This window comes from Sus scrofa, chromosome 2, assembly GCF_054392235.1.
Source record: "Sus scrofa isolate SSC_HxYL_T2T_F1_AM1 chromosome 2, Sscrofa_HxYL_maternal_Yorkshire_Landrace_v2.0, whole genome shotgun sequence".
In the NCBI taxonomy this organism is placed as follows: Eukaryota; Metazoa; Chordata; class Mammalia; order Artiodactyla; family Suidae; genus Sus; species Sus scrofa.
Window position 1 is genome coordinate 73,271,902 of NC_139384.1, and position 12,985 is coordinate 73,284,886.

Consider the following 12,985-nt stretch of genomic DNA (forward strand, 5'->3'; position numbering starts at 1 on the left):
TTGGACACAAGGGGAGTTCTCACCTAGTCTCAGGCTCTTCTTGCGCCACCAGATGCTCATGAGAAATACTTTGAGTAGGACTAGAGACAAGAGAAAGTCTCCTTCCTCAGTCAGATCCATGACATCACTAAGTACACATTCTGTCTTCTAAGCTACCACAGACAACATTTTTGCCAGACGTTTCCCTAACATATAACCACATATATTTTTTTAATTTCTAGTGGCAGTTTCCTCACATTTCCAGTCCTTAAGTTTATTCACCCCTTTTCAGCTGCTTTCTTGTTGCAAAGTTCTAAAGTCAAGTGCCACATTTAAAAGTTTTGTTACAGTAGCATCCTATTTCTGATACTAACTTCTATGTCAGTTGTCTATTGCTACCTAACCACCATATGTGCTCATAATTCTGTGAATTAGCAACCTGAGCTGAACTCAGATGGACAGTTCTAATGCCCAAGGTCATTCAGGAAGCATCAGTCACTTGGTGGTCTATCTGGGGTCAGATGGTGTAAGAGGGCCTCACTTGTGTCTAAGAATTGGTGCTGACTATCAGCAAAAGCCTCTCTCTCCATACCGTCTCTCACTCTAGAGGAAGCTGGTACAGGCATCTTCCCTGCTCTCAGGAGCCTAATCACAACTAAAAGAGGGCAAAAATCATTGTATTTTTCAAGCCTCTTTTTCTATCATGTTTGATAGCATTCCATTGGCCAAAGAATGTCATGTGACCAAGCTCATCTTCAGGGGGTAGAGAAATAAACTCCACCTCTTGATTGGAAGAACATCAAAGTCATATTGAAAAGAAATGTATATACAGGGATAGACAAAATTATTGTGGCAGCAACCTATGACATCATTATTCACCTCCTAAAAAAGCAAGTTAAAACACAAAACCACTTACCCATTAATACAGCTAAAATTAACTTGACAGTGGCATGTGTTGTCAAGGATGTGATACAAATGAAATTCCTTCATTGATGATGGAAGTAAAAACTGTTTCAACCACTTTGGAAAACTGTTTGGTAATATAATCAAGAAAAAGATATGCCTACTCAATGACCTGACAGTTCTACTTTTAGTTTTTATACCCAAGAGAAATGAGAACATTTGTTTACAATAATATTTGCACAAGAACATTCATAGCAGCTTTATTTATAACAGTAAAACCTGGAAATAACCCAAATGTCCATAAACAGAAAGGAATTTTTAAATTGTGGTATATTCAGACAATTGCTATGGAATATTACGTAGCAATTTTAAAAGAGAATAAACTACTGATAATGTGACAAAGATAAATTTCCTGGACACTGTATTAAGTGAAGGCACCAAACACAAGAGGCATACTGTGCAGCTCTGTTTCTCTGAACAGGAAAAACAAAACTATGGTGATAGATGTCAGAATATGGTTACCTCCGAGAATGGCACTTATTGACTGGTACAGGGCCCAGAAGAAACTTATGGGGAAATAAAAATATTTTATATCTTGATATGGGTGGTAGAGACATATATAAAATTCATTAAGGTGTATTCTAAGACTTACGAACTTTGACATAAGCTATACCTCAAAGAACTTAAAAACATAAAAATAGAACACTGGTAGTACAGGTAAAAATGGAAAACTGCCCCATGGGGAGAAGCTCTGTAGAGAGCATGGATCTTGGAGCCTGACTATGTCACTTAATACCTCCATGACCTCAGTTACCTAACCTCAACTTGCTGGGCCTCAGTTTTCTCATCTGTGAATTGGGGATAAAAATAGTACCTCCATCAAAGTGTTATGATGAGGACTAAATAACTTAAAAGATGCAAAACTTAGGGTAATAGCAACTACTTAGCAATGGTAAGATCCAAATAATCATTTGCTATTATGATGAGGAAGGGTTGAACATTCATTGCTAGGGAAAAGATGTTCGTCACTATATGAATACAAGGAAAATTTTTCTGTAAATATAAAATGTCAAAAAATTTTCCTTTAAACAAACGATAATGAAGACACAACCTCTCAAAATATATGGGATGCTGCAAAAGCAGTGCTCAGAGGTAAATTTATACCAATACAGGCCTTTCTCAAAAAAGAAGAAAGATCCCAAATTGACAGCTTAACCCTCCACCTAAACGAACTACAATAAGAAGAACAAACAAGACCTAAAGTCAGCAGAAGGAAGGAAATTTTAAAGATCAAAGAAGAAATCAATAAAATAGAGATGCAAAAAACAAAAGAGAAAATTAATAAAACCAAGAGCTGGTTCTTTGAAAAGGTAAACAAAATTGACAAAACCCTGGCCAGACTCACTAAAAAGAGAGAAAGAACCCAAATAAACAAAATTAGAAATAAAAAAGGAGAAATCACAATGGATACTGCAGAAATACAAAAAAAAAAAACCATAAGAGAATACTATGAACAACCATATGCCAACAAAGTTGACAGTCTGGATGAAATGGACAATTTTCTAAAAGCTTAGAACCTGCCAAAACTGAATCAAGACGAAACAGACCAACTGAACAGACCGATCACTAGAAATGAAATTGAAGAAGTCATAAGAACACTCCCTACAAATAAAAGTGCAGGACCAGATGGCTTCACAGGCAAATTCTATCAAACATACAAAAAGGATCTGGTGCCCATCCTCCTTAAACTTTTTCAAAAGGTTGAAGAAGAGGGAATACTCACAAAGACATTCTATGATGCCACATCACCCTAATTCCAAAACCAGACAGAGATACCACCAAAAAAGAAAACTATCAGCCAATATCTTTGATGAATATAGATGGAAATATTCTCAACAAAAACTTAGCCAACCTAATCCAACAAAATATCAAAAAGATCATACACCATGACCAGGTAGGGTTCATCCCAGGTTCACAAGAATGGTTCAACATATGCAAATCAATCAATGTCATCCACCACATTAACAAAAGAAAAGTCGAAAATCATATGACATCTCAATAGACGCAGAAAAAGCATTTGACAAAGTCCAACATCCATTCATGATCAAGACCCTTGCCAAAGTGGGTATAGAGGGAATATTCCTGAATATAATCAAAGCCATTTATGATAAACCCACAGCAAATATAATCCTCAATGGGGAAAAACTGAAAGCCTTCTCCCTCAAATCTGGAACAAGACAGGGATGCCCACTCTCACCACTGCTCTTCCACATAGTTTTGGAAGTCCTAGCCACAGCAATTAGACAAACAAAAGCAATAAAAGGCATCCATATAGGAAGAGAAGAGATCAAACTGTCACTGTATGCAGATGACATGATACTATACATAGAAAACCCTAAGGGCTCAACCCAAAAACTCCTTGAACTGATTAACAAATTCAGCAAAGTAGCAGGATATAAAATTAACGATCAGAAGTCAGTCGCATTTCTGTATACCAGCAATGAAATATTAGAAAAGGAATACAAAAATGCAATATCTTTTAAATCACACCCCCAAGAATTAAATACCTAAGAATATACCTGACAAGGCAGTGAAAGTCTTACATGCTGAAAGCTATAAAACACTAACCAAGGAAAGTAAAGAAGATATTCCAAGTTCCTGGGTTGGAAAAATTAATATTGTGAAAATGGCCATACTACCCAAAGCAATCTACAGATTCAATGCAATCCCTATCAAATTACCCATGACATTTTTCACCAAACTGGAACAAACAATCCAAACATTTATATGGAACAACAAAAGACCCATAATTGCCAAAGCAATCCTGAGAAACAAAAACAAAGCAGGGGGCATAACTTTCCCAGACTTCGAGAAATATTACAAAGGCACAGTCATCAAAACAGTGTGGTACTGGTATCAAAACAGACAGACCAATGGAACAGAATAGATAACCCAGAAATAAACCCACACACCTATGGTCAATTAATATTTGACAAGGGAGGCAAGAACGTAAAATGGGAAAAAGAAAGTCTATTCAGCAAGCATTGCTGGGAAACCTGGACAGCTGCATGCAAAACAATGAAACTAGAACACACTCACACACCATGCACAAAAATAAACTCCAAATGGCTGAAAGACTTCGATATAAGACAGGACACCATCAAACTCCTGGAAGACAACATAGGCAAAACACTGTCTGACATCAACCTCATGAATATTTTCTCAGGTCAGTCTCCCAAAGCAATAGAAACTAGAGCAAAAATAAACCCATGGGACCTCATCAAACTGAAAAGCTTTTGCACAGCAAAGGAAACCAAAAAGAAAACAAAAAGACAACTTACAGAATGGGAGTAAATAGTTTCAAATGATGCAACTGACAAGGGCTTAATCTCTAGAATGTATAAGCAACTTATACAACTCAACAGCAAAAAAACCAATCAATCAATGGAAAAATGGGCAAAAGCCCTGAATAGACATTTCTCCAAGGAAGATATACAGATGGCCAGCAAACACATGAAAAAATGCTCAATATTGCTGATTATATGAGAAATGCAAATCAGAACTACCATGAGATACCACCCCACACCAGTCAGAATGGCCATCATTAACAAGTCCACAAATCACAAGTGCTGGAGGGGCTGTGGAGAAAAGGGAACCCTCCTGCACTGTTGGTGGCAATGTAAACTGGTATAGCCACTATGGAGAACAGTTTGGACATACCTTAGAAATCTATACATAGAACTTCCATATGACCCCACAATCTCACTCTTTGGCATATATCCAGTCAAGACTTTCCTTAAAAGAGACACATGCACCCGCATGTTCATTGCAGCACTATTCACAATAGCCAGGACATGGAAACAACCCAAATGTCCATCAACAGATGATTGGATTTGGAAGAAGTGATATATATACACGATGGAATACTACTCAGCCATAAAAAAGAATGACATAATGCCATTTGCAGCAACATGGATGGAACTAGAGACTCTCATACTGAGTGAAATGAGTCAGAAAGACAAAGACAAATACCATATGATATCACTTATACCTGGAATCTAATATCCAGCACAAATGAACATCTCCTCAGAAAAGAAAATCATGGACTTGGAGAAGAGACTTGTGGCTGCCTGACGGGAGAGGGAGGGAGTGGGAGGGATTGGGAGTGTGGGGTTATCAGATACAACTTCGAATAGATTTACAAGGAGATCCTTCTGAGTAGCATTGAGAACTATGTCTAGATACTCATATTGCAACAGAACAAAGGGTGGAGGAAAAAATGTGTACATGTAAGAGTAACTTGATCCCCATGCTGTACAGCAGGAAAATAAAATAAAATGAAATAAATTTTTTAAATTATTATAAAGAAAAAATAAAAAAACACCAAATAACTCTGGGAAAAAAATTTTCATTTAATTCCCTTGTTTCAAAATGTATGAAATTTAAAATTTATGGAATTATAAGATATTTTCAGCAATCCATATTTATGGTGGGACTTAATTAGCTTTCTCAGTAAATGATAGATCAGTAACTAAAGACTGAATGTCTGTGTTTTCCAAAATTCAGATGCTGAAGCCTTACCTTCAAGGTAATGGTATTAGGGGGTGGGGGCTTTGGGAGGTTATTAGGTCTTGGGGGTGGAACCCTCACAAATGGGTTCAGTGCCCTTATAAAGAGACCCCAGAGAGGTCTCTTGCTTCCTTTTGGCCATGTGAGAACACAAACAATATGCTCCACCTAGTGGATATATGTAGAATACAATACATTGATTTCAACCATCCGTGAACCATTTGTAAATACTGACCATATACTAAGTGCATTAGTTAGAGATCACATTCAGCACTAATAAAACCATCTATGCTCTCCCCCTTACTCCTTTCAAAAAAAAGACAATATCATGTACTAGTAAGTCATGTACATGTATTGTTTTCATGTAACAAGATGTCCAGAAATAGAGTCCAGGTCTGGTACAGCCATACAAGGATACCAAGTGAGGGACAAGGGTGATTTTGACTTCTAGTCGCACTCTTTTTAGCCAGCCTGTGGCTTTCACCTTCGTGGCCACAGGATGGCTCCTTTATCACTGGACATGGTGTCTGCTTGTACAAAAGGAAGAAAGAGAAGGATCTGGATAAATGAAACCATTCCTTTGCAAAATTTCTCCTAGGGTTCACACCCAGTGACATCTCATACTGGCCAGGACTGGGGAATGTAGCCTCCTCTGGTGTCAAAAAGGCCAGGAATATAGAGGTGTTTCAATAGTTCACACTCTCAATATGAACAAAAAACCTAGTTGCTTTTATGAGTGAGAAAGAGCAATTTTGTTAGACATCTAGCAAGACATGCCACACTAGACCTAAAACCAAATCTCAACAAATATTCAATATTCAACAACATAAATAATACACCCTCTGCCCACAGTGTAATTAAGTTAGAAATGAATGACAAAAAAGGCAACATAAAAAAACCCACTTATATACATACAAGATCTTTCCAGAATGACAGGAAGAGACTATATCACAAATGGAGGGTTGATTACATATATGTATACATCTGTCAAACCCATCCAACTGTACACTTGATTTATGCACTTCACTATAATTATACCTCTATAAAGACACACCCATGTACTGTTATTTAAAAATCTAATTCCAGAAGTTCCCCTGTGCCCAATGGGTTAAGGATCCAGCATTGCCACTGCTGTGGTGCAGGTTGAAACTTCAGCACAGGTTCAGTCTTTGACCTGGAAACATCCACATGCCACAAATTCAGCCAAAAAAAAAAAAAAAAAAAGAAAAGAAAAGAAAAGAAAAGAAATTAAATCTAATTTAATTTAACTCATGAATAAGAGAATATGTGATCATGGAAACTAATACAATGTTTAAAATTAAACTGAAATGAAAATATTACACATTGAAACATACAATGTTGAAACATGTACTACAAGAGGTGATTGCAACCCTGGATGTTTGTTTTTACAAATCAAAGTTAATAAACAAGGGGTGCGGACCGCATGGCAGAGACACTGACAAAGGCAGGCCACCAGTCCGTCTGAATGTTTTCTCTCCCTTCATGAATCCTCTTATGCACAGCAAGTGAAGAGCTATGCCTGAAGGCTTTCTAACACTGATTACAATTGTAGGGTCTCCCCACAGTGTGTGTTCTCACACGAATGATAAAGTGTGAGAAGTGGCCAAAGGCTCGCCCACACTCCTGACATGTGTAGGGCTTCTTACCACTGTGGGTTTTTGCATGTTTCCTGAGGAATGATGGCTCACTAAAGCCCTGCCTGCACTCCTGACATGTGTAGGGCTTCTCTCTTGTGTGGGTCTGCATGTGGCTCTTGAAGGATGAGAGATGGCTGAAAACCTGCTCTCAGGTGGCACACTCATAAAGTTTCTCTCCCATGTGGATCCTCTTATGTACATTCAGGTGAGTGCTCGTCCAGAAGGGTTTCCAACACTGGTTACAAGTGTATGGTTTCTCTCTGGTGTGGGTCTGCAGGGGTGTCTTCAGAGATGAGTGTTCCCTGAAGACTTTCCCACACTGGCTGTACTCAAAGGGATCCTCTCCTGTGTGATTTCTCAAGTGGCTCCTCAGAGACGAGGGTTGGTTGAAAGCCTTCCCACAGTCCTTGTGCTCATAGGGCTTCTCACCCATGTGGTTTGTCTGGTGCAAGATCAAGCTAAAGTTCCTCATGAAGGTTTTCCCACACTGGCCACACTCAGAGTTTCTCACCAGTGTGAGTCCTCACATGCCACTGCAGATTTGAGGAATACTTGAAAGCCTGTCTATATTCCTGATACTCGAAGCACTTATCTGCAGTGAGTCTTCTCATGCCTGAGGAGGTCAGAGCTGTGTCTGAACGATTTTTCACATTTGTTGCATGCTGCAGATTTTCTAAGGCACAGTTAGGTGAGCAGTCTGGAAGAAGGGTTTTCCACTCTCTTGGCATTCACAGGGCTCCCTTCCAGCAGTAATTTTCTGGTACTGAAATAGTGGCTGATGCTGTTACAGGGTATCCTCAGTTAACTGTACTCAGAGAGTTTTTCTCTAGTCAGAAGAAGCTCCTGTCAACTGAGGAAAGTGGGAAGGCCAGAGGCTTTATTGAATTCAGAGGTATTTTCCTCCAAGTGAAGTGTGTGTATAACAGAGACATTCCTATACCTGAAGATTTTACCATTTTAGTGTGTCCATACTACTCTATCCTGAGTTCCTTTAAGTGGATGCTCTGCCACAAAGAGCCATCATTTCCATTATTTTCATGGGGCTTCTTAGATGTAGACTTTTTTCCTGAATTGTTTAAGGCTAAATTATGTTTTTAATTTTTTTCATTTCTTAGATTCATTATTTTTATATTTTTCATTATTAATTTGTTAATTATACATTATTTTACTACTACAGAAGTGCTTACCTCAAGTATTTCAACAGGCTTCTTTCATATACTAAAATATTATACAGAATGGTACTTTTCCACTTCCTGGAAAATATAAGGATTAATTAGAACATTTAACATTTATTTATCCTTTCCCAACATATGTTGTTATTTTAGGTACTCATTTCATATTAAGAATATTTTTTTTTCTGCACTCACAGCATAAGAAAGTTCCCAGGCTAGGGATTGAACACATACCACAGCAGCAAACTGAGCTACTGCAGTGATAACACCGGATCTTTAACATGCTGCACCACAAGGCTAAATAATTTAAAATGCTCTATATCTGTGGTATATTTACAAAAATGTTAGTTGTGGGAACTCTGTCAAGATATGTCTTATCTATGCTTAGAGATTTTCCCCAATTCATGACATTCGTAGACTCTCTCCCAAAAAACTTCTTTCTCCCAGGTAAGCACCACGTGCTTTAAATATCTCTCTGGGCTCTTGTATTGTGTTTCTAACCTACAGCATTCCCAGACTTTTCCTAGATAGAGGACCAAAAATAATCCCTTTGTACTTTACCTTTTTTATGCTCATGGATGGGATCTCCACAAAAATATCTTGGTTAGAAATTGAATCCTGGAGTTGACGTTTAGGTTCTGGAATGAATTAAGGGGATATGGGGAATTTTAAGTGCACAGAAAAGGAAACTGTGGGATCAAGATGACCAAAAAAGAAAAAGTAAGCTAGGCACATGTAGGCTTTTTTTTTTTTAATACTTATCCTAAATATGAGAAGAAACTGAATAAGAGGAAGATATCAAAAAGTAAAAGAAAATTATAAGCTGTTTGGCTATGTGAGGAGTTACATAATCATAGGAACAAGGAATGGAAATAGATGATTTACTAAGAAAGAATTCTACAAAGACTGGGACTGGTGTTGAAAGAATTAGTACGAACCAACACAGTGGGGAGGAACTGGATGAAACATACACATGGAAATGCTAAACGTGAAAAGGAGGTAGGATAAATCTTCTATGAAGCCAGAATAAAACATTAGATATCAAAGAGAAGGGAAAGAGGAAAGAAAGTGGAATTTATGGAGGGCGTTCAAACCAACAGCCTTTCCCAACAAGGGCATTGAAAGTGTTTCCAAATCTAATACTCATCTTACCACTCAGGGCTGGTGGCCCCCAATCTGCCTGGTGCTCACCTAAGTGGGCTCCTAGGAAGATCCTTCTCTCAATGATGCACAGCTCTTCTAATTGCTCCACATGAGAAAACCTACTGGCTTTGCAGAGTTGATCTCCTGCTCATGGGAAAAGATGCAGCTTAAGAGCAGACTGCCCCTGCCATGCAATGGGGGCCGATATATTGAGGTCTTTAGGGGAACTGTAGATGAGAATAGCAAAGTGAGTGTGCCTACATTCTGATGGCATGTCAAGCGCTTTCACTAAGGAGCCAAAGGACAAGCTCCCTCACCAGGCCCTGGAGGACACTGGGACTCTCCAGTCTAGGGCCTGGCTCAGGGATGAACTTGAGAAGCCCAACAGCAGACAGATCTTCATTTCTGTGGGAACCCACTTGACCATAAGCACCATGAGTGAAGGGCCTGTCTCTCTTTTCACCTCTCAATTTCCCAAACCAGCACAGTTCTGGGAACCCATTGTGACAGTGAGAGTGTGTGGAGGAAGTGATAGGGCCAGACTTATGCACAAAGGCCAGGTTCCTATAGTTCACCAGCATCACATCTCTGAGCAGAGTCTAGAAACAGGCATTTCTCTGGTGTGAAGAGCACAGACACATCTGCGAAGGTGACTGGTTCCTAAAAGGCACAGCCACCCTTCCTGGTTCAGCAAGGGTCCACCCCCACCAATATTCGAGAGGATGGTGGGGGGCTTGCAGTTCTGAGGAAGTGAGACTCTCATGCAGAGGATTTCCAGACCTCAGCTCAGGCCTCAGAACTAGAACTCTTCTCCAACTGCTCTTTCCTCCCTAGATGACTACATCCCGAGGTATGGCTTCAAAGGACCTCAACTTCATGGCAGAGCTTAGCTATTATTGGCCATCCAGGAAGCCCATCCCCTCCAGCTCCAGGGTCCAGAAGATCTAAGCGTGTTTCAGGCAAGAGAAAACAATTTGGTCAACAACAACTGTCTGCTCTAGGGAGACCATAGAGATTATGACAGTTCATATCTCAGCCCTACTTTCCCTCCTGATGCTCAGCTGAGTACAGTCTGTTGTAGCCTGGGTAAGGTCTGAATGAGGGGGTGGGGTCACTTCCCACCCACTGCTAAAGGCTCATTGCCTATAAGCCTGACTATCATCCCTGTGGGGTCAAGAAGCTCCCAGACAGGGGATGAGGACAAGGAGACCAATCAAGAAGATCAAAGACTCCTTACTTACCTGTGGATAGGTTGTCACTCCCCCAGGTACCATGGATTCTTCCTTCGTGCTCTCCTCCTGGAGCCCAGTGGGGTCCTGAGTGGGCAGAGCTGAAGGAGAAGAGGGCTACAATGAGGGCCTGGGCCTAGCCAGATGAGCACAAGAGCTGCCCACCCTGACTGAGTGACCACACACACATGAATTTAACCAGGCCCCAAAAGAGGTCTAGCCTTCTGCCATAGTTGAGTGGGTGCTGATCTTTCCTCCTCTCCGAAAGATCTGAGACAAAATTCCTCTTCTATGCATTAATCCTATATCTATATGCTCAAATGCACAAAGACACACATATAAGGATGTTTGCCTTGTTTGAGACAAAAAAAAAATTTTGAATCAATTCATCAAGAGAGGATTGTTAAATAAATCATTTCCAAATTCAGTGCCATATAGCTCTTGAGAAGCATATAAAATAGATTTATACATACAATATGGGAAAATGTCCAAGATTTATCATTAAGGAAACAAAGCAAGTTGCAAGACAATATGAATAACAAATGCATTATACAAATAATGATGATATTTGCAGAAGCATGGAAAAAATGTTTGGACATGTGGACACTAAACTGTTAACAGTGATCATTTCTGGAGAATGGAATTACCCCTACTTTTCACTTTCTACTTTATAGATAGCTACAGTATTTAAAGTTTTATCTTTGTTGTACACCAGAAACTAACAGAAAGTTGTAAACTATACTTCAATTAAAAACAAATCTGGGGAGTTCCCATCATGGCTCAGTGCTTAAAGAACAATGAGGTTGTGGGTTCAACCCCTGGCCTTGCTCAGTGGGTTAAGGATCCAGCGTTGCCGTGAGCTGTGGTGTAGGTGGGAGATGTGGCTCAGATCCTGAGTTGCTGTGGCTCTGGTGTAGGCCAGCGGCTACAGCTCCGATTAGACCCCTAGCCTGGGAACCTCCATATGCCATGGGAGCAGCCCAAGAAAAGGCAAAAAGATAAAAAAAAATCTGGAAACTATATCTAGTCACTTAGATGGAGCATGATAATGTGAGAAAAAGAATTTGCATATGTATGTGTGACTGGGTAAACTTGCTGTACAGTAGAAATTGACATAACACTGTAAACCAGCTATTATGGAAAAAATAAAAATCATTAAAAAAACAAAAAATAAAAATGAATAAATAAATAAAAATAAAAACAAAAAAGAAAGACCTGAGACAAATATATATATATATATATATATACATCTATACCTCTATACCTCTATACAGCTATACATATATGATATATATATATATATCAGCCCACAATCCTTAGAAAGTGCCTTTCTCCTTGAATACATAAATAATGAGATGACTTTCTATGTTCTTTCTCCATGGTAATGACCACATTCAGAGGAAAAGAAGGCAGATGCAGATCCCCAAACACAACTACCAAGGGCCCAGACAGAATCAGCATGACTGTCCTTGCTTTGGGGAGCATACTGATAAAGGAGGGATAGGCCCTGTTGACCTCGCCCAGACTTGCAATTCTTCAATACAAGGCTAATCACTATCAGAACTTCAAGTTGCGACAGAGAGGGAGCCCAGGTAGGGGCAGCCTACTGTGAGCAGCCTCTGGTAGTGGGGGAAATGCTGGAGCAAAGGGGGATAGAGGATGGCCGGCAGATTGGGAGCAAGAGGGAGGACACAGAGGTGAATCCCTGCAAATGAGGGAACATTAGTAAATTATTCCCAAGGGGGAGTCCTGCTGTGGGAGAAAGGATCTGACTCTCTCCTATATCACTGGCCACTTGCTGGGAAGGTGTTTGACCTGACTTGCATTGTTTTTCTTTTTTTGGCCATGTCATGTGGATATTTCAGAAATGGGGATCAAACCCCCACCACTGAAGCAACCTGAGCCACTGCAGTGACAACACTGGATCCTTAACCTGCTTCATCACAAGGGAACCCCTGCTATGACTTGGATTTCTAAAGGATGCCTCTGGCATCTGGGTGATGCCCAGAGGCAGCAGGTGCCTGTCAGGAGCAGTTCCCAGGACTTCAGGAGAACTAACAGTGGCTCCTGGCAGGGTGGTGGCACTAGGGACAGGAGGAGCAGTCAGAGACAGGTTTGTATATTGAAAGAAAAATTCCAGATCTTGGTGGAAAGTGGGAAATAACAGTGTCAGGTCCCTCAGAGCAGCTAGTGGGTAGGGGCAGGTAGGAGGAGGTCCTTTCTCTTCAGAAGAAGAAATGCAAGACCCCAAGAGCTCAGTGACCAGTCTGGACACTCGTAGCCCAGCACTTAGGTCACAGGATCCACTCATTCCTATAGGTTTCTTGGCCAT

At 40.0% G+C, this 12,985-nt stretch overlaps 1 pseudogene; it reads right to left on the minus strand.

The window, feature by feature from the left end:
• Nucleotides 1-470: 470 nt before the first annotated feature.
• Nucleotides 471-12,985, minus strand: LOC100621595 (uncharacterized; annotated as a pseudogene).